The sequence below is a fragment of the Halichoerus grypus genome, chromosome 3, assembly GCF_964656455.1.
Source record: "Halichoerus grypus chromosome 3, mHalGry1.hap1.1, whole genome shotgun sequence".
NCBI lineage: Eukaryota > Metazoa > Chordata > Mammalia > Carnivora > Phocidae > Halichoerus > Halichoerus grypus.
The window spans coordinates 75,122,100-75,145,380 of NC_135714.1; the positions used below are offsets into that span (position 1 = coordinate 75,122,100).

At 34.9% G+C, this 23,281-nt stretch overlaps 1 protein-coding gene and 1 pseudogene across 2 annotated transcripts in view; one reads left to right on the forward strand and one right to left on the reverse strand.

Annotated features, from left to right (window-relative positions):
* Window positions 1–23,281, forward strand: part of GRID2 (glutamate ionotropic receptor delta type subunit 2) — a 1,423,646-nt gene that overhangs the window by 153,495 nt on the left and 1,246,870 nt on the right. The gene's annotated exons all lie outside the window — the stretch shown is intronic.
* On the reverse strand, window positions 12,004–14,574 carry LOC118542484 (protein transport protein Sec61 subunit gamma pseudogene; annotated as a pseudogene).

Below are 23,281 nucleotides of genomic sequence, written 5' to 3' on the forward strand. Positions count from 1 at the left end.
GAGACAATTTTCCCTGAATACTAAATTTCTCTCTTCTTTATCAGCTTAAAAATGAAAACTTCCAAATAAAACTTCCAAAAAGATAGGGAGAGGGAGGCAAATATTTTTCGCTTTAACTTTAACCTCCAGTAGAAAAATAACTCCTCAAATGTGGCCCAAGAGTAATTCAATATTTTGACTTAAAAAATAATACCATTTGGTTTTTAAAAATAATACCAATAATTAAGCTTTAAAGTAATGCAACCCTTATTTGTTTTTGAAAAAGAGAGAGACAAATTTATTTCAGTATTGTCAAAGGAAGCCCTCATCCCTCTTTAATAGGGACTATTATTTATGCAGTCTTTCTAAGTATAAAGAATTGGCTGGAATTCTTAGAGGTTTGCCACGCCTAACCACGGAATAAAGTCTTATCCCAAACTGAAATGTATTAGAAAGAGAAAAAGGGTCTTTAAGCAAAAATTGGCTAAGATAGTTCAGAATTACAAAACTACTAGTGTCTCATAGGTGAGCAGAATTTACACTTATTGTGTGTTAGCTGTGACTCATAGCATATAGACATTATCTCTAAAGCATCAAACAAGAATGATCGATAAGATTTTTCAAATTTTACAGATTTAAAATAGTGATCTGAAACAGACCTTTCAGATTATGTAAATCAGTGGTATTCACTGCTTCACTGGAATACTGTTCAATTTTGAGAAACATATACTTCAATTTTGTTAATTAATACTCTCCATGTACAGTATTCCTAGAACATCTTTTAAGTAAATGTGTAGTATGTTGTTGCATTGGGCACAAATCCTGGCAGTAAATAGCAAAATGCAATGGTAAGGTCAAGACAGTTTCAAGGAAAGAAAACATATTTCCTGGAACATATGAGAACTTTACCATTTGTGTATATAACAGAGCAATATAAGGGCAAAATGACACAGTAGAAAGGCAAGGAGATGGAATGTTCAGTGTAGATTGTTTAAAAATTACTGTGTGGTATTGGAATAAGGAAGGATTGTGCTTTAATTATTGTTGATCTACAAAGAATTTTGTTGGTGATTCTTTAATTCCTCCAGTTGCCCAGTCCTAAAAACCAGTACTCCAAAATGTTCCATAAATCCAGACAAGGCTGAGGACCAATGATCTTGTACAGCCCTTTCACTTTATAGGTGAGTAAACTGAAGGCTTGAATGGTTCAGTGATTTAACCGTAGTCAGTGAGCCAGTCCATTACAAAACCAGAACTAGAACACAGATCTCCTATGTTTTTACCTGCTCTGCTTTCTTCCATGCCATGCTGCATAATATGAAGATAGTTGTAACATTTGTGGGTTTTTTTTTTTTTTTCAGGTGTCAGGTGGATTTTTTTTAACTCTAACTGGTAAGATTTTTGCAACAGTCATAAATGACCAACAGAATCAGTCAAAATAATTTACATGTGCATTTTAACAGCTTTATCATGATATACATGACATACAGTAAACTGTACATATTTAAATTGTACAATTTGTACATTTGTTGTATGTATGAACCATAATAACCATCAAGATAATGATTATCTCCCCCACATCAATTCTCATTTGCTTCTTTGTAGTTCCTCCCTCCCACATTTCCTGTTTGCAAACTCCAGCCCCAGGCAAATGTGGATTATCTTGTCACTACATTAGTTTGCATTTTCTAGACTTCTATATATGGAATCATACACTATATATTCCATTTTGGTCTTGCTTCTTTAACTCAGCCATAATATTATGGCATCTATATTTCAGGGTTTATCAGTAGTTCATTGTTTTTTTTTATTGCTGAGTAGTAGTCCATCATATGAATATACATTGACTTTTTTTTTTTTTTACCTATTCATAAATTGCTGGGCATTTGGATTGTTTCTAGTTTTTAATTATTAGAAATTAAGCCTCTATGACCATTATTATTCAAGTCTTTGTATGGATATATGCTTTTATAAATTTTGGGTAAAGACTTAGAAGTGGAACAGCTGGTTTATATATAATAAATATATGTTTAACTTTTAAAAAACTGCCAATTTGTTTTCTAAAATAGTTATACCATTTTACTCACTCACTGGTAGTATATGAGAGTCCCAATTGTTCTACATCTTCAGCAATGCTTTATGTGTCATTAAAAAAAATATTTTAGACATTGAAACATGTGCATAGTAGTGTCTCGTTGTGGTTTTAATTTGCATTTCTCTAATGACTAATGATGTTGATCAGTTTGTCTCTTTGATCTGTTCAACCTTGTATCCTGAAACCTTGCAAAAACTTTTTAGTTCTAGTGGCTTTTGTGTGGATTCTGTTGGATTTTCTTCATAGATGATAATCATATCATCTACTGGTAAATCAAATTTTATTTCTTCAATTTTGGATGACATTTTTTCTGGTTTATTGGATCAGCTAATATCTCTAGGACAATGTTGAATGGAAGTGATGAGAGTGAACATTCTTGACATGTTCCTGATCTTTTTTTTTTTAAAGATTTTATTTATTTATTTGAGAGACAGAGTGAGCAAGAGAGAGAGAGCACACAAGCAGGGAGAGCAGCAGGCAGAGGGAGAAGCAGGCTCCCCACTGAGGAAGGAGCCTGATGCGGGACTTGATCCCAGGACCCTGGGATCATGACCTGAGCCGAAGGCAGATGCTTAACCGACTGAGCCACCCAGGTGTCCCAGACATGTTCCTGATCTTAACAGTCATCACCATTAAGTATAATATTAGCTGTAGATTTTTCATACATGGTGTTTTCAGGTTCAGGCATTTTCCTTTTATTTCTAGGTTCCTCAGAATTTTAACCTAGAATTGGTCTGTCATGGTAAAGGTTCTGTATTAACTTGACAGGAATGTGTGTTGTGCTGTTGTTCGTTGATGTGCTCTATAATTATCAATAGTGTCAGTTTGGGTAACAGTGATGTTCAAATCTTTTACATCTTTATTGAATTCCTGTATGTATGTTCTATCAATTATTGTGAGAGAGGTGTTGAGATTTCTTTCTATAATTGTAGAATTGTCTTCTTCTCTTTGAAGTCCAGTCTGGTTTTGTTGTATGTGTTTTTGCAGATCTGTTGTTAAATATTTACAATTTTTTGTTCTCCTGCATTGCCCCCTTTAATCACTGTGAGATGGTCTTCTCTATATCTGGTAATAATAATTTGCTCAGGAAAGGTAATATTCTTTGTTCAGAAATTTACTTTGCCTGATATTAATATAGTCAATCCAGTTTTGCTTTGATTAGCACAAGCACAGTATCTTGTTTTCCATTCTTTTATTATAACATATTTGTATTTTTGTGTTTAAAGTATATGTCTTATAAGCAGCATATAATTGGATGTTGCTTTTTAAAACTCTTAATCCAGGGTGCTTGGGTGGCTCAGTTGGTAAAGCATCTGCCTTCAGCTCAGGTCATGATCCTCATGGTCCTGGGATCCAGCCTGGCATCAGGCTCCTTGCTCAGCAGGAAGCCTGTTTCTCCCACTGCCTGCAGCTCCCCCTGCTTGTGCACTCTCTCTCTGACAAATAAATAAATAAAATCTTTAAAAAAAATAAAAAATAAAAATCTTAATCCAATCTAAATGTTTCTGTCTTTTAATTTGGTTAAGATCATTTGTATTTAAAGTGGTTTTGATATGATTGAATTTAAATCTACCATCCTGCTATTTCTTTTCTGTTTGTCTTTGTTTTCTTGTTTTGCTTCCTTTTGGATTAATTGAGCATTTGTTTTGATTCTTTGTTGCCTTTTGGTTGACTTATTTATTGACTTTATTGTATTATTTTAGAGGTTGCTTTAGGATTTAATAGTATTCATATTTAACTTATCAGAATTAACCTTCAGGTGATATTACAGCTCTTTAAAATAGTATAGAAATCTGATATCATTGTTCCCCCGTTTCTTCTTTCATGGCCTGTGTGTTATTGTTGCCATATATTTTACTTCTGGATATGTTAAAACCCCACACTACATCATTATTTTTCTCTTTAGTCAATTGTGTTATAAAGACCTTTAATATGAAATATATGTTATATTTATCCACATATTTTTCATTCCTAAGGCTCTTCATTCGCTTGTGCCAGTCCATACTTATATTTGGATCATTCTCTTTATACCTGTAGGTCTGCCTGGTGATTAATTTTTAAATCTTTTGTATATAATGTCTTGATTTTATTTTTATTTTTTTTTATTTTTTTTTTTTTGAAGATTAGATTATTTTTATTTACTTTCTGCCAATTTCCAAGTAGAAAATGTTCCCAGACCCATGTTCCCATTATAAAAATGATATAATTTGGTATAGAGAAAAGAATAGAAATATTTCCATTGTTTATCTTGCCTACAGATCTGAATTTAGTGTTACTTTCTTTTTTTTTTTTTTTAATTTTTTTATTGTTATGTTAATCCCCATACATTACATCATTAGTTTTAGATTTAGTGTTCCATGATTCATTGTTTGTGCATAACACCCAGTGCCCCATGCAGAACGTGCCCTCCTCAATACCCATCACCAGGCTAACCCATCCTCCCAACCCCCTCCCCTCTAGAACCCTCAGTTTGTTTTTCAGAGTCCATCGTCTCTCATGGTTCTTCTCCCCCTCCGATTCCCCCCCCTTCATTCTTCCCCTACTGCTACATTCTTCTTCTTCTTTTTTTCTTTCTTAACATATATTGCATTATTTGTTTCAGAGGTACAGATCTGAGATTCAACAGTCTTGCACAATTCACAGCGCTTACCAGAACACATACCCTCCCCAGTGTCCATCACCCAGTCACCCCATCCCTCCCACCCCACCCCCCACTCCAGCAACCCTCAGTTTGTTTCCTGAGACTAAGAATTCCTCATATCAGTGAGGTCATATGATACATGTCTTTCTCTGTTTGACTTATTTCGCTCAGCATAATACCCTCCAGTTCCATCCATGTCGTTGCAAATGGCAAGATCTTATTCCTTTTGATGGCTGCATAATATTCCATTGTATATATATACCACATCTTCTTTATCCATTCATCTGTTGATGGACATCTTGGCTCTTTCCACAGTTTGGCTATTGTGGACATTGCTGCTATAAACATCGGGGTGCACGTAGCCTTTCGGGTCCCTACTTTTGTATCTTTGGGGTAAATACCCAGTAGTGCAATTGCTGGATCATATGGTAGCTCTATTTTCAACTTTTTGAGGAACCTCCATACTGTTTTCCAGAGTGGCTGCACCAGCTTGCATTCCCACCAACAGTGTAGGAGGGTTCCCCTTTCTCCGCATCCCCGCCAACATCTGTCATTTCCTGACTTGTTAATTTTAGCCATTCTGACTGGTGTGAGGTGGTATCTCATTGAGGTTTTGATTTGGATTTCCCTGATGCCGAGCGATATTGAACACTTTTTCATGTGTCTGTTGGCCATTTGGATGTCTTCTTTGGAAAAATGTCTGTTCATGTCTTCTGCACATTTCTTGATTGGATTCTTTGTTCTTTGGGTGTTGAGTTTGATGAGTTCTTTATAGATTTTGGATACTAGCCCTTTATCTGATATGTCATTTGCAAATATCTTCTCCCATTCTGTCAGTTGTCTTTTGGTTTTGTTGACTGTTTCCTTTGCTTTGCAAAAGCTTTTTATCTTGATGAAGTCCCAATAGTTCATTTTTGCCCTTGCTTCCCTTGCCTTTGGCGATGTTTCTAGGAAGAAGTTGCTGCGGCTGAGGTCGAAGAGGTTGCTACCTGTGTTCTCCTTTAGGATTTTGATGGACTCCTGTCTCACATTGAGGTCTTTCAACCATTTGGAGTCTATTTTTGTGTGTGGTGTAAGGAAATGGTCCAGTTTCATTCTTCTGCATGTGGCTGTCCAATTTTCCCAACACCATTTGTTGAAGAGACTGTCTTTTTTCCATTGGACATTCTTCCCTGCTTTGTCAAAGATTAGTTGACCATAGAGTTGAGGGTCCATTTCTGGGCTCTCTATTCTGTTCCATTGATCTATGTGTCTGTTTTTGTGCCAGTACCATACTGTCTTGATGATGACAGCTTTGTAGTAGAGCTGGAAGTCTGGAATTGTGATGCCGCCAGCTTTGCTTTTCTTTTTCAACATTCCTCTGGCTATGCGGGGTCTTTTCTGGTTCCATACAAATTTTAGGATGATTTGTTCCATTTCTTTGAAGAAAGTGGATGGTATTTTGATGGGGATTGCATTGAATGTGTAGATTGCTCTAGGTAGGATTGACATCTTCACAATATTTGTTCTTCCAATCCATGAGCATGGAACGTTTTTCCATTTCTTTGTGTCTTCCTCAATTTCTTTCATGAGTATTTTATAGTTTTCTGAGTACAGATCCTTTGCCTCTTTGGTTAGATTTATTCCTAGGTATCTTATGGTTTTGGGTGCAATTGTAAATGGGATCGACTCCTTAATTTCTCTTTCTTCTGACTTGTTGGTGTATAGGAATGCCACTGACTTCTGTGCATTGATTTTATATCCTGCCACTTGACTGAATTCCTGTATGAGTTCTAGCAGTTTTGGGGTGGAGTCTTTGGGATTTTCCACATAAAGTATCATATCATCTGCAAAGAGTGAGAGTTTGACTTCTTCTTTGCCGATTTGGATGCCTTTGATTTCTTTTTGTTGTCTGATTGCTGTGGCTAGGACTTCCAATACTATGTTGAATAGCAGTGGTGATAGTGGACATCCCTGCTGCGTTCCTGACCTTAGGGGGAAAGCTCTCAGTTTTTCCCCATTGAGAATGATATTCGCTGTAGGTTTTTCATAGATGGCTTTTATGATATTGAGGTATGTACCCTCTATCCCTATACTCTGAAGAGTTTTGATCAAGAAAGGATGCTGTACTTTGTCAAATGCTTTTTCTGCATCTATTGAGAGGATCATGTGATTCTTGTTTTTTCTTTTGTTAATGTATTGTATCACGTTGATTGATTTGCGGATGTTGAACCAACCTTGCAGCCCAGGGATAAATCCGACTTGGTCGTGGTGAATAATCCTTTTAATGTACTGTTGGATCCTATTGGCTAGTATTTTGGTGAGAATTTTTGCATCCATGTTCATCAGGGATATTGGTCTGTAATTCTCCTTTTTGATGGGGTCTTTGTCTGGTTTTGGGATCAAGGTAATGCTGGCCTCATAAAATGAGTTTGGAAGTTTTCCTTCCATTTCTATTTTTTGGAACAGTTTCAGAAGGATAGGTATTAATTCTTCTTGAAATGTTTGGTAGAATTCCCCTGGGAAGCCATCTGGCCCTGGGCTTTTGTGTTTTGGGAGATTTTTGATGACTGCTTCTATTTCCTTAGTGGTTATAGGTCTGTTCAGGTGTTCTATTTCTTCCTGGTTCAGTTTTGGTAGTTGATACATCTCTAGGAATGCATCCATTACTTCCAGGTTATCTAATTTGTTGGCATAGAGTTGCTCATAATATGTTCTTATAATTGTTTGTATTTCTTTGGTGTTGGTTGTGATTTCTCCTCTTTCATTCATGATTTTGTTGATTTGGGTCATTTCTCTTTTCTTTTTGATAAGTCTGGCCAGGGGCTTATCAATCTTGTTAATTCTTTCAAAGAATCAGCTCCTAGTTTCGTTGATCTGTTCTACTGTTCTTTTGGTTTCTATTTCATTGATTTCTGCTCTGATCTTTATTATTTCTCTTCTCCTGCTGGGTTTAGGCTTTATTTGCTGTTCTTTCTCCAGCTCCTTTAGGTGTAGGGTTAGGTTGTGTACTTGAGACCTTTCTTGTTTCTTGAGAAAGGCTTGTATTGCTATATACTTTCCTCTTAGGACTGCCTTTGCTGTATCCCAAAGATTTTGAATAGTTGTGTTTTCATTTTCATTGGTTTCCATGAATTTTTTTAATTCTTCTTTAATTTCCTGGTTGACCCATTCATTCTTCAGTAGGATGCTCTTTAGCCTCCATGTATTTGAGTTCTTTCCGACTTTCCTCTTGTGATTGAGTTCTAGTTTCAAAGCATTGTGGTCTGAAAATAGGCAGGGGATGATCCCAATCTTCTGGTACCGGTTGAGACCTGATTTATGACCTAGGATGTGATCTATTCTGGAGAATGTTCCATGGGCACTAGAGAAGAATGTGTATTCTGTTGCTTTGGGATGGAATGTTCTGAATATGTCTGTGAAGTCCATTTGGTCCAGTGTGTCATTTAAAGTCTTTATTTCCTTGTTGATCTTTTGCTGAGACGATCTGTCCATTTCAGTGAGGGGGGTGTTAAAGTCCCCCACTATTATTGTATTGTTGTCGATGTGTTTCTTTGCTTTTGTTATTAATTGCCTTATATAATTGGCTGCTCCCATGTTAGGGGCATAGATATTTACAATTGTTAGATCTTCTTGTTGGATAGACCCTTTAAGTATGATATAGTGTCCTTCCTCATCTCTTATTACAGTCTTTGGTTTAAAATCTAATTTGTCTGATATAAGGATTGCCACCCCAGCTTTCTTTTGGTGTCCATTAGCATGGTAAATGGTTTTCCACCCCCTCACTTTCAATCTGGGGGTGTCTTTGGGTCTAAAATGAGTCTCTTGCAGACAGCATATCGATGGGTCTTGTTTTTTAATCCAATCTGATAGCCTGTGTCTTTTGATTGGGGCATTTAGCCCATTTACATTCAGGGTAACTATTGAAAGATAGGAGTTCAGTGCCATTGTATTGCCTGTAAAGTGACTATTACTGTATATTGTTTGTGTTCCTTTCTGGTCTATGTTGCTTTTAGGCTCTCTCTTTGCTTAGAGGACCCCTTTCAATATTTGTTGTAGGGCTGGTTTCGTGTTTGCAAATTCCTTTAGTTTTTGTTTGTCCTGGAAGCTTTTTATCTCTCCTTCAATTTTCAATGACAGCCTAGCTGGATATAGTATTCTTGGCTGCATATTTTTCTCATTTAGTGCTCTGAATATGTCCTGCCAGTCCTTTCTGGCCTGCCAGGTCTCTGTGGATAAGTCTGTTGCCAATCTAATGTTTCTACCATTGTAGGTTACATATCTCTTCTCCCGAGCTGCTTTCAGGATTTTCTCTTTGTCTCTGAGACTCGTAAGTTTTACTATTAGATGTCGGGGTGTTGACCTATTTTTATTGATTTTGAGAGGGGTTCTCTGTGCTTCCTGGATTTTGATGCCTGTTTCCTTCCCCAAATTAGTGAAGTTCTCTGCTATAATTTGCTCCATTATACCTTCTGCCCCTCTCTCTCTTTCTTCTTCTTCTGGGATCCCAATTATTCTAATGTTGTTTCGTCTTATGGTATCGTTTATCTCTCGAATTCTGCCCTCGTGATCCAGTAGTTGTTTATCTCTCTTTTTCTCAGCTTCTTTATTTTCCATCATTTGGTCTTCTATCTCACTGATTCTTTCTTCTGCCTCATTTAGCCTAGCAGTTAGCGCCCCCATATTTGATTGCACCTCATTAATAGCCTTTTTGATTTCTACTTGGTTCGATTTTAGTTCTTTTACTTCTCCAGAAAGGGTTTCTCTAATAACTTCCATGTTTTTTTCAAGCCCAGCTAGTATCTTTAAAGTGATGATTCTGAACTCTAGATCTGACATCGTACTAATGTCCGTATTGAGTAGGTCCCTGGCAGTCGGTACTACCTCTTGTTCTTTTTGTTGAGGTGATTTTTTCCGTCTTGTCATTTTGTGCAGAGGAGAATAGATTAATGAGAGAACAAAATGCTAGCAGGGTAACAACGTCCCCAGAAAATATACTCTAAACAAATCAGAAAAGACCTGAAGCAGTGGGAAAAGAAAGGGAAAGAGAGAAAAAGGAAAAGGAAAGAAAAAAAGAAAAAAGAAAAAGATAAAGATAAAAACAAACAAAAGCAGAACAAAACAAAAAAAAACAAAAACAGAATGTGATCAAATATGATCAGGCTGGATTATAGATCAGTGCCACACACTAGATTTTGGGTGTATTTTGGTCTGTTAAAAGAAAGTCCCTCCCAAAATTTTAAAGAAAGAAAAACTTATATATGTACAAAAATAAGGGTTGATATGATGAAGGGATGGAATATGACTGTAAAGATGGAAATTATAAAAAATTTTAAAGAAGGATTTGATAAGTTGTTTGAAAAAAGAAAGAAGAGGTTTAAAAAAAAAAAAAGAAAGAAAGAAAAAAGGGAGAGAATGTGATCAGGCAGGGGAGTAGAAAAAAACCATACACTAGAGATTTAGAGTATATTTTGATCTGTTAGAAGAAACTATCTCAAGATTTTAAAGAGAGAACAACTTATATATATATGCCAAAAATATGGGTAACTACTATGAAGGGATAGAATATGACTTTAAAAATGAAAAATAAAAATGTTTTTTTTTTTTTTAAAAAGGGATTGATAAGATGTTGGTTGAAAAAGGGAAAAAGAAAAATTCAAAAAAAAGAAAAAAGGAAAAAAGAAAAAAAGACAGTTAAAAAAAATAATTAACTTTGAAAGACTAAAGAATCATGGTAAAAAAGCCATGAATTCTATGTGCAGTGTTCCCCTAGCGCTGGAGTTCTGCCGTTCTCATTGATCGGTAAACTTGGTCTTGGCTGGCTGTTCTCGCTGATCTTCTGGGGGAGGGGCCTGTTGCCGTGGTTCCCAAATGTCTTTGCCGGAGGCAAAATTGCCCCGCCCTTGCCGGTCCGGGCTAAGTAATCTGCTCGGGTTTGCTCTCGGGAGCTTTTGTTCCCTGCAAGCTTTCCGTTCAGCTTTGGAGGCGGAGAGTGAAAATGGCGGCCTCCCAGTCTCCGCCCCGGTGGAGCCGAGAACTCGGGGTCCCGCTCCTCAGCGAGGCCCCAGAGAAAAGCAGTCAGTCACTCCCGTCTCCCCGGTCTCCGGCCACACTCCGCGCTCACCCGGCCTGTGACCGCGCCTTTCTATCTGGCACCCGACCCCGGGTGGAGTCTCCAAACCCAGCAGATCCCCGTGGTGCGCTCCCGCACCTCTCCTCCCGGGGGAAGAAGGTGAGTCTCCCCGGATCTGCCGCTTGTTGGGTCCCTGCTGGAGGAGCAGTGGCCCGACTGTGCCGCGGATCACGGTTTCTAGCAACCCCCAGCTGAGAGCCCACGCCTGGGCTCCGTCTCTGCAGCCGGCTTCCCTGCTCCGATACCTGGGAGCTCTGCCGCACTCAGGCACCCCCGGTCTTTCTGTGACCCCGAGGGTCCTGAGACCACACTGTCCCGCGAGGGTTCCACCCCCCACTTCGCCACCAGAGTGACGTCCCTCAGCGGAGCAGACTTCTAAGAGTTCCGACTTTGTGCTCCGCGGCTCTATCACTTGCCAGAAGCGGCTGACGGAGGCCCCTCCCCCGCCGTCTATCCTCCCGAATATCGCCTCGGATTCACTTCTCCACACGTCCTACCTTCCAGAAAGTGGTCGCTTTTCTGTTCAGAGAGTTGTTGCTCTTCTTTTCTTTGATCTCCTGTTGAGTTTGTAGGTGTTCAGAATGGTTTGATCCCTATCCAGCTGAATTCCTGAGAGGAGACGAAATCCAGGTCTCCTACTCCTCCGCCATCTTGCTCCGCCCTTTAGTTTTATTTTTGAATGTTATTTTTACTGGGTAAAAAAAATCATTAGTTGACAGTTTCTTTTTCAGTACTTTAAAAATGTTGATCCATTGTCTTCTGGCTTGCATTGTTTCTGATGATAAATCAGCTTGTTCTTTATCTTTGTTCCTCTGTATACAATGTTTATCTTTCTTCCCTTTGTTTTTAAGATGTTCTCCTTTTCCTTGGTTTTTAGCAATTTGATTATGATGTGCCTTGGTCTGATTCTTCACATATCTCTTGAACTTGAGGTTTGTTAAGTTTTTTGAATCCATGGGTTTATAGTTTTCATCAAATGTGGGAAAAAATGAACCATTATATTTTTCTGCTCCTGTCTTCTTTTTTTATTTTGAAATAATTTTAATTTAGAAATATGAAACATCTTGAAAGAAAACAAAGAAAAACACAAAATACATAGGCAAATTTTTACTCCATGAACTTCTCCAATACTCACTTGTTCACTAATTCCCAAGATGAAAAACTTCTAAAAAATATTCAGCCACCAACAATGATGTTATTAATAGGGATATAGATCAACTTCACAAAAAAAGCCAATGAATCCCATTATAGCACCTCCTATTGCTGTTGCCATGGCAGTCTTCTGAAATTCTTTTATATCAGGTTTAGTACATCTGCTAACCAGCTGAATTCAGTCCTTCACAACCTGCCACCTTGGCTCAATGAACTGAATTACCTGATCCTTGATTCCTGCCCACCAACACCTCAAACGCCAGGAACAGGCAGCACTGCTCCTCCCTTCTTTGTGGATTCCAACTATATAAGTATAGATTTCTTGGTTTTCCTATGAGTTACTAATGCTCTATTTTTTTCAGTTATTTTTTTTCTCTATGTATTTCATTTTTAGTAGTTTCTAATGCCACTTTTTTCAAGTTTACTCTTCTTTTGCAAACTCTTCTAAGTAGTTAATGCCCTATTATAAGGTTTTCCATTTTGGTATTAAGATAGCCAATAGCCTCAGCCTTAAGTAAACCTTAGTAAATGATATGTCTACAACTTTCATGTGTTTCTGTCTCCAGCTTTATAGATACTGTACTCACACACATAGACTAATGAGTACTCTGCTGAGTACATAAGGAGGAGTCACTTGGGGGTATGCTGGACTGTCCAGTCTCCTGTCCTTTACCATGGTCTAGAAGTGTTCTTTAGGTTGTAAGCTATGACAGTTGTTGGGCTCACCTTGTTTGTTTCTTGTCCCCCAGGTATCACTGTCCTTTATATCCTGATGTCAAAAAATTTAAGACTGTTTTTTCATATATTTTGTACAGTTTCTAGTTGTTTTAGTGTATTGTTAAATATGGTCCCTGTGACTTATCTTCACTGGAAGTGAAAGTGCCACACACATATATATTTTTAATATTGGTACTTTTTAATCTTTGGAAAATCTTACCTTACTTTTCAAAGCTGTTTCATAAATAGCTATTTCAAGTTCTGGCTGTTAATGTTATGTGTACTCATCAAAAATAAATGAACAGGATGTTACTGTACATTTAAAATCTTGTTAGGAGGGTATATCTCATGTTAAGTGTTCTTATGCATAAGAACAAAAAAGTGGACCCAGAAATATTTTGGTGGTGATAGGTATGTTTACTGTCTTCATTGTGGTGATGGTATTATGAGTATACGCATATGTTCAATTCCATCATAATGTATATATTAAATATGTAAAATTGTTGTGTGTTAACTATACCTCAATAAAGGTGAAAAAAATAATGAATATATTTTATATATTCATAAAATATATTTTATCACTAGAAGCTCAGTGATAATTTAACAATTCCATCTTTGAATTTTCTCAATAAAGATATGGCTTTATGTTTTATTAATTGCATTTAATACTTTTGTATAATGTTATTAAAGTATTTTCTTTAATATACTAAGGCATATCATTTAGCGATTGATTAGAGGTATATCATTTTTAGAAAAATAAGAGTAGAGTAAGACCCACTGTTAATTTTCAAATATATAAAAATGTGCATTTCAATAGGAATTCATTAAACATTTGCTTTACCAGCATTATATTGCCCACTGTAGGACGTATAAAAGACATTTTAAAAAGAATATATTTGTTCCAGAAATCTTATAATGATATTGGAAATATAAGATTAAGGAACTTTTGCTTTGTATTGTTGTATACATATGAGTGAGTGATAGCCTAGCTATTATTATTAGGGCATTTCAGCACTGCACAGTGATTTGATGTGCTGATAATTTTTTTTTTTAATTTTAAGTTTTAAAAACTTAAAGATAGGGGTGCCTGGGTGGCTCAGTCGTTAAGCGTCTGCCTTCGGCTCAGGTCATGATCCCAGGGTCCTGGGATTGAGCCCCGCATCGGGCTCCCTGATCAGTGGAAAGCCTGCTTCTCCCTCTCCCACTCCCCCTGCTTGTGTTCTCTCTCTCGCTGTGTCTCTCTCTGTCAGATAAATAAATAAAATCTTTAAAAAAAAAATAAATAAATAAAAATAAAAACTTAAAGATAAGCTTTATATTAAAGATAAGCTATTATTCAAAAAGTTTTACAAATATTTTATTATTTAATTATCACAACTCAATGTAGTAGATTCTTACATTATCCCTAGAGGATGAAACTGTGGCACAGAGGGGTTATATAAATTGTCCAAGACAATACAACTAGTAAAATTTTATAGTATGTTGAAATAAAACTCTTATATGCTTACATATCCTTAATACTTCATTACTTTAGTTGTCCAATATTGTTCACTGGTGAAAAATGATTAAAATAATAAAATATTGTATTAATGGCTAATAAATATTACATATATATCAGAACCTATTAATATTCTAACCATTATGTAGAAAAAAAATATTAGATAGATTTTTCTAAATATTATGCTATTTAAAGTTGTACTTTTTTTTATAGTCTATTTTTTTATTGAGGTATAATTGGCATACAATATTATATTAGTTTCAGGTATACAATATAGTGATTTGACATTTGTACACATTAGGAGATAGTCACTGTAATAGGTCCAGCTACCATCTGTCACCTTGCAAAGTTAATACACTGTTATTGACCATATTCCCCATGCTGTACATTACATCTGCATGACTTATTTATTTTATAACTGAAAGTTTCTACTTCTTAATTCCCTTCACCCATTTTCTACCATTGACAACCGTCAATCTGTTCTCTGTATCTATTAGTCTGGATTTTGTTTTTTGTTTTTTAAACTCCACACATAAGTGAAATCATGAGGTATTTGTCTTTCTCTTTCTGACTTATTTCACTTAGCATAACACCCTCAGGATTCATCTATGTTATCACAAATGGCAAAATATCATTCCTTTTTAGAGCTGAGTGGTATTTTAGTGTGTGTGTGTGTGTATGTACATATACACCACATTTTCTTCATCCATCCAACAATGGATGCTGATGTTTCCATATCTTGCCTATTGTAAATAATGCTCCAGTGAACATAAGGGTGCATATATCTTTTCAAATTAGTGTTTTTGTTTTCCTTGGATAGGTATCTGGTAGTGGAATCATATGGTCTGGATCATATGGTAGTTCTATTTTTAATTTTTTGCGGAGCCTCCATACTGTTTCCATATTGCCTGCACCAGTTTACATTCCCACCAATTGTTCATGAAGCTTCCCTTTTTTTCCACATCTTCACCAACACTTTTTATTTCTCGTCTTTGTAATAATAGCTGTTCTGACAAGTGTGAGATGATATCTCATTGTGGATTTGATTTGCATTTCCCTGATAATTAGTGGTGCCGCCCATGTTTTCGTGTGCCTGTTGGCCATCTGTATGTCTTTGAGAAAATGTCTATTTCGACCATCTGCCCATTTGTAATCAGATTTTTTTGTTATTGAGTTGTGTAAGTTCTTTATGTATGTTGGATATTAACCCCTTATCAGATATGTTTTTCAAATATCTTCTTCCATTCAGTAGGTTGTGCCATTTCATTTTGTTGATGATTTCCTTCACCGGGCAGAAGCTTTTTAGTTTAATGTGGTACCATTTGTTTAATTTTGCTTTTGTTTCCCTTGCCTTTGAGGACTGATGTCAATAGCTTACCACCTATATTTTCTTCTAGGAGTTTTAGAATTTCAGGTCTTACATTCAAGTCTTTAATCCACTTTAGTTAATTTTTATATATGTTGTAAGATAATGTCCTAGTGTCATTCTTTTGCACATAGTTGTCAGTACCATCTATTGAAGAGATTGTCCTTTTCCCATTATGTATTCTTGCCTATTTTGTCATAACTTAATTGGCCATATATGGGTGGGTTTATTTCTGTGCTCTTTATTCTATTTATTTGTGTGTCTATTTCTGTTCTTATGCCAGTATCATACTGCTTTGAATATATTTTTAGTATAGTTTGAAATCAGGGATCATCATGATACCTCAGCTTTGTTCTTCTGTTGAAAGATTGTTTTGGGTTATTTTGGGTCTTTTGTGGTTCTATAAAAATTTTAGAATTATTGTTTAGTTCTGTGAAAAGAATGTCATTGGAATTTTTGATAGGGATTTCATTGAATCTGTAGATTGCTATAGGTAGTATAGAAATTTTTACAATACTAATTATTCCAATCCATGATCATGGAATATCTTTCCATTTATTTGTGTCTTCAATTTCTTTCATCAGTGTCAAAGTTTTCATTGTACAGTTCTTTTACCTCTGGTTAAATTTATTCCTAGGTATTTTATTCTTTTTGATGTGATTGTACATGTGATTTTTTCTTGATTTATGTTTACGCCACTTCATAATAAGTGTAGAGAATCAAATGCAACAGATTTTTGTATATTAATTTTATATTCTGGAATTTAACTGAATTCATCTATTAACTATAATGGTGGAGTCCTTTGGGTTTTCTGTATATAGTATAATCCATCTGCAGATAGTGACAGTTTTATTTCTTTCTTTCTAATGTGTCTGCCTTTTATTTCTCTTTTTTCTTGCCTGGTTGCTGTGGCTGGGACTTCTAACACTGTATTGAACAAAAGTGGGGAAAGTATACATCCTTGTCTTGTTCTTGATCTTAGAAGAGCTTTCAGCTTACACTATTGAATAAGATATTAGCTGCAGATTGCCATATATGGCCTTTATTCTGTTAGGTACATTACCTGCATACCCACTTTGTTGAGAGTTTTTTTCATAAATGGATGTTGAATTTTTTCAAAAGCTTTTTTGCATCTATTGAGAAGATTATATGATTATTTTCCTTCACTTTGTCAATGTGGTATGTCATGTTGATTGATTTGTAGATGTTGAACCATCCTTGCATCCCTGGAATAAATCCCACTTAATCATAACATGTGATTGTTTTAATGTGTTTTTTGATTTACTTTGCTTTTATTTTGTTGATGAGCTTTTAATCTATGTTAATCAGGAATATTGACCTGTCATTTTCTTTTTTTTGTATATTGTCCTTGTCTGGCTTTGGCATTGGGGTAATGCTGGCCTCAGAAATGTATTTGGAAGCTTTTCCTCCTCTTTAGTTTTTTTGGAAGATTTTGAGAAAGATGGGTATTATATCTTCTTTGCTTGGTAGAATTCACCTGTGAAGCCATATCCTCCTGGACTTTTGTTTTTTGGGAAGTTTTTTATTACTGATTCAATCTCCTTACTAGTAATTGGTCTATCAAATTTTCTATTTCTTCATGATTCAGTCTTGGAAGATTATAAACTTTTAGGAATTTATTGATTTGTTCTAGGTTGTCCAATTTCTTGGCATATAATTTTTCATAGTAGTTTTATGATCCTTTATATTTCTGTAGTGTCAGTTGTAACTTCTCATTCATTTCTGATTTTATCTGGGCTCCTTCTCTTTGTTTTTCTTGGTGAGTCTAGCTAAAGCTTTGACAATTTTTTGTTAGTTTTATTGATCTTTGTAATTTTCTTTTTAGTCTCTATTTCATTTAATTCCACTCAGATTAAAACTGTATTCTTAAAAAGATTTTATATATATGTGTGTGTGTGTGTTATATAAAAAGGTTTATATATATATATATATATATATATAAAATATCATATGATCATTTTACCTAACTGTTGCCACAACATATAGCCAAATATAGATATTTAAAATTTGCTATTGTAAAATGATGGAATTTTAAAAACACATCAACAAAGTTCCTTTATTAATGAAAATTGTTTTTTAGTATCCAGTTTATAAGGCTAATCAAGTTGATGTAATGTATAATTTGTGAGGGTTGAGGTCATCCAAAATATACTAAATGAAATGTGATCATTTTAAACTGTCTCAAATGGGCAAGGGGGGACGGACTCTACAAATACAGAGATGGTTAAACTTCGATTTGAGAGAGAGAGAGAGAGAGAGACAGAAACAGGGAGAGATTATGTTTTTGTTTAGTATTGTTAGATGTGTAAAGATGTACTTAAATCTTTTAAACTTCGAAGAATAGTTTTGTCATGAAGCAGCAACTCTGGACTGGAAAAATGCTAGAATTAAAAAAAAAACTATAAATGCTATACTTTGCTAATACAACACTTATTTTCTCATATGCAAGATAATTAAGGTCTCAGTGGTTAACCCATCCTAGTATCACTGAGGGGGGTAGCAATCTGAATCTAATATCAAGTTACTTAGTTTAGAATAAATGGAGAGACACATCTTTGCAGTTTAAAGACACAGTTTCCAGTGACCCAGTTTTTGGGATATTACTGTCATGGTTCACTCTAGGTTTCTAAATACTGTTTCTGTGCTTACTGAGCCAGAGACAGCATGCTCGATTGTGTCAGTTTATACTTGAATACCTTTAATATGTGAATTCATGCATTCTACTCACCATTTATCACTTTAAACCTCTAGGGCAGATGAATATAAACACACAAATGTAGTTTGGATTTTCTTTAAGTGTCATAAATACCCTGGGCTATATTTTGGTTTTATTATAATTTATAATTTAAAAAAAGATAAATGCCTTAAATTTCATTTCTGGAAACAACTTATTTTAAGATAAAATTTGAAACCATTTAAAAATTTATGTAGATATATATCGCAATATATATTGCAAATCACAAATATATATATGTACACAAATACACATACATACATACATGCCATAAATTTGTTCTTGGCATAAGAGTTACATCATTTAAAGAAAAATACCAGTCCTGAAAAACAGTACATGCTTAGGAAATAGCTGTTGACTTAATGACTGCTTAAGTAAATGAAGAAACTACCTGTAAAATTCATCAAAATAACATTAAAAAAATTAATTGCATCTCATCCAATATCATAGTTATGATACTGTTCTCTATATTATTTCTATTATAATATCTTTGGTTTTCTTTACTATTGAGCTTTTCATTTTTCAGTTCCCTTTCCTGTGGTGTTTTCCCTCTTCTTTCCTGCCCAAAGTAAATGTATAGTTTAATTCTAAAATGTAAATTTGGAGTGTAGCACCATGAAAGTTTTTTAGTCTATGTGGAAGTAGTCAGTGTGGAAATTCCTTCAGATTTTCAGATTTTGCATGTTTCCTTGATGGTCACTTGGAACAAGTTCTTTCAGGATATGAGTTGCCAAAGGGAAAGTATGGAAATAATTTTGATGAGCATGCTATGATCATACTTCTACGACATTCCTAAGTAGATGGCTTGCCTTGGACACATTTTTAATATATCTTTCTTAACCATTTTTGTCACTCTTATAGTCTTCATCCCATCCTTGTAGACATTTTTGTCCTTCTTTTCCCCAACCACCAATTCATTGTTCCAAATTTGAACTCAATTTTCTGTCCACTTTTCCCTAATTGATAGAGTAATAGTGATAATTCTGGATGGGAGCACTCACAGGAGTGCTTTGTTAAGGACAACATCCTAATTTTCAAGGCCCACTTGGGATATCTCAAAGACAAACCAAGATTTACCAACTTCTTTTGTTGAGCTGACTTGCTTAAGAGTGCAACTGCTTTTATGAGAATCATCACATTGTCAAACTGTAGTAAAGGAAGATAGAGATCTCATGTGAACCAGTTGAAAAGACAACAGAATCCAGATCTGTGGTTATTGATCAATGTTTATTTAAGAAATGTGCTGATTTCAGAGGAAATGTAATGAAGGAAAATATTACACCTGTTGTGTGATTGTGGTACTGGATTAATGGACTTCTTTGCAAGTTAGAGGAAGAATTTTATGATTGATAAGAAGTAAGGAAGTTACATAGGCCCTTTTCTGAGCTAAAGTGAATTTAGTCTACTATAGTCCAGGTGTAATTTTTAATTGAATTTGACCTTTCTAGTACCAATTGTGGTAATGTGGATGAAGAAATGCCTGAGTTATGTAAAGAAAGTTTTTAAAAATGTTTTTTGTTTGCAGTGTTTTACAATATTATTCAATCAAAAATATGTACTGAACAGTTACAATAACTCAGGCATATGCTATTTAATGAACATATAAACACTATAAAATGGATACTGTGATGTTCCTTGTTTTACATACGGGAAAACTGGAGCACAGATATATTCATTAATTTGTTAACATTAATAAGTTAACACAGGAAAGCAGAACAGGTTTTTGAAAACAAAAAGATGATATGGCTAATAAAATGTGTTGCTTTTATAAGGAATACTTTTCAGGCCATTTCTTTTCTGTTTTATGAGCCTCTGCTATCTTCTACATAGTGGTATTTATAAAGCTCAGATCATGGACAGGTTTTGTTATGACAGTAACCCCACCATGTTGTTGTTTTCTTTAAAATAGTCAAACTTGTGAATAAGTCAGACCTTTGGCTTTATTATCTACTGTAAACCTCACCTAGCAGTATGTATTTTTTTCTGTAATAGCTATTGTCTTTAGACCTTTTTCTAATTTTAATTGTTGAATGATAACATAGGTGAATTGACCAACAGGAACAAAATTATTAAGTAAAAAATAAGTAGTACAAATTAATCAGTTCAGAGGAGAGAGATTGCTGTGGGCTGCAGTAGGCTGGAAATATGTCAGAGAAGAGATGAAGCTTGATCTGGATTTTGAAGATAGTAGAGAGGGGAAGGCATATTCTGTGAGGGTAAATTAATACACTTCTCAGATAAATATAAATGTTGAAGTATCTTATTAATTCACTTTTAAGAGTAATCAGTAGAAATCTGATTCTTTTCAACTTTGTAATTAATCCTAGCTTAAAATCTTCCATTAGATATGGAGTCTTATTATTATTATAATTATTTTGAGTCATATTTTTCCTTCTGTTTAATTTTACTAGTTTTCCAAAAACAAATAATAATTCTTGTCAAAAATACATGTATTCTCTAAGTTCCACTAAAATGTAGGTTTAATATTATTAATTTGTTAATGTGAGAAAAAAACAGATAATCAGAATCCATGAGGAAGATGGAATAGGAATGAAATGAATGGCTTCTTTTTCTTAACATCTTTGTTGAAATATCTTTGACAAATGAAAGTTGTATATGTTTAAGGTGTACAACTTGATATTTTGATATATATACTGTACACATTGTGAAATAACCACCACAATCAAGCTAATCAACATATTTATCACCTCCACGTAGTTATCATTTTGCATGTGTATGTTGAGAAGATTTAAGTTAAGATCTATCCTCTTCACAAATTTTAAGGATACAATACAATACTGTTAATTATCTTCACTATGGTGTATATTAGATCTCTAGACCTTATGGATCTTGTGTAACTGAAACTTTGTACGGTTTGGCCAGGATTTCCCATTTTCCCCTCCTCAGCCCTTGTCAACCACCATCCTACTCTGTTTCTATGAATTTAACTATTTTAGATTCCACATATAAATGAAGTCATGCAGTATTTCTCTTTCTGTGTTGCTTATTTAGTTAGCACAATGTCCTCTAGCTACATCCATGTTATCACATATGGCAGGATTGTGTTCTTCTTTATGATTGAATAATATTTTGTTGTGTATCTTTATCCATTCATCTGTCAAAGGACGTTTAGACTATTATAAATAGAGCTGAAATGAGCATGGGAGTGCAGATATCTCTTTGCAGTCCTCATTTCAGATCCTTTGGATATATATTCACAAGTGGGATTGCTGGATCATATGGTAGTTACATTTTTAATTTCTTGAAGAACCTCCATGTTGTTTTTTTATAATGACCATATTAACTTACATTTCACCAGCAAGGTTCTCTTTTGTCTACATCTTTGCTAACACTTGCTCTCTTTTGTTTGTTGTTGGTTTTTTTTTTTTTTTTGATAATAGCCATCCTGACAGATGTGAGATAATATCTCATTGTGGTTTTAATTTTCATGATAATTAGTGACATTGAACACTTTTTCATATATCTGTTAGCCATTTAAAGTTCTTCTATTTGAGAGGTGCCTATTTAGTTTTTTTGCCCCCTTTGTAATTGAGTTATTTGTATTTTGGGTATTGGCTCTAAAAGTTCTTTATATATTTTTGATATTAATCCTTTATCAGATATATGGTTCATAAATTTTTTCCATTGTGTAAGTTCATTTTCATTTTGTTAATTGTTTCCTTTGCTGTTTATTTTAACTTCCTATAACTTCTTCTTATGCAATTTACTTGTCTTGCTTAAGGTCAATGTCCTTGTTTATGGTAATAACAGATATCAAATTTTATTGTACATAAGTTTGTATGATGTTAGTTCATAGTTTTCATCTGTCAATATTGGTTTCAATAACAAAAAAATTTTCCACATTTTCTTCTCTAAATGGAAACATTGTCTAACTATTGGTAAGACTCATTAATAGAACACCAGGAATATTGAGAAGTACATTTTCTTGACATGGTGCCTATGTTAGTTTCCTGTGGCTGCCATAACAAATAACCTCAAATGGGGTGGCTTATATCAACATAAGTGTATTTCACAGTGTTGGAGGCTGGGAGTACAAATCCCAACTCTAGGAGGGTTGTGTTCTTTATGGAGACTCTTGGAGGAAATCCATTCTTTGCCTCTTCTAGCTTCTCTTGACTGCCCTGGTATTCCTTAACTGTGGCTGCCTCTCTCTGATCTCTGTTTGGTCATATTGCCACCTCTTCTTCTGTCTATCTCAAATCTCTCTCTGATTTTCACTTATAAGGACATTTATTATAGGATTTAAGGTGTCCTCTTGGATAATTAAGGGTAATCTCTTCAGCTCTCCCAAGATCCTTTACTTAATTACACCTGTAAAACTTTTTTCTAAATAAGGTAATATCCATGTGTTACAGGGATTAAAATATAGATATATCACCCTCAATCCCCTACAGTCCCCTGTTCCTTCTTCTGAGCTTTCCTCAAAACTCATGTTTCAATCCCTATCTGTGCTTACAGCCCCTCAGCTAACTGTGCTCCCCCTCCTACCCCCTAGCCCTTAGGAAATTGCCAACTCCTTATTCCAAATCTTTACCAACTTTTAAGACTTCTCATCTTATTATTCCTATTTGGTATCTAATTCTCTGAAGTCCCTATGTTCCATATGCTGACAAGGTTGGTAAGGTTGACTGGTCTAAGCACAATAGATTTATTTTTTCCATGCACAGTTAAAGTTCTGAAGTCAGCAGGATGGGCTGAATGTGTAAACAACACAAGCATGGAGAACAGAATTAATGCAGCTGTTACTAAAAAGTACACAAAATTTGTGGATTAATGAACTCAAAAGTCTTGGGAAAATTGTTTACACTCTTTCATTTTATACTTTATGTATCTTTACACTTTTCTGTTTTTTTCTATTTTTTATGTTATATTTTTTAAACTTTTTTGATATAGAGGAACATTACCCTTTGTTCTGGCCAGTTATGGAAAGAACTGATAAAGGTAT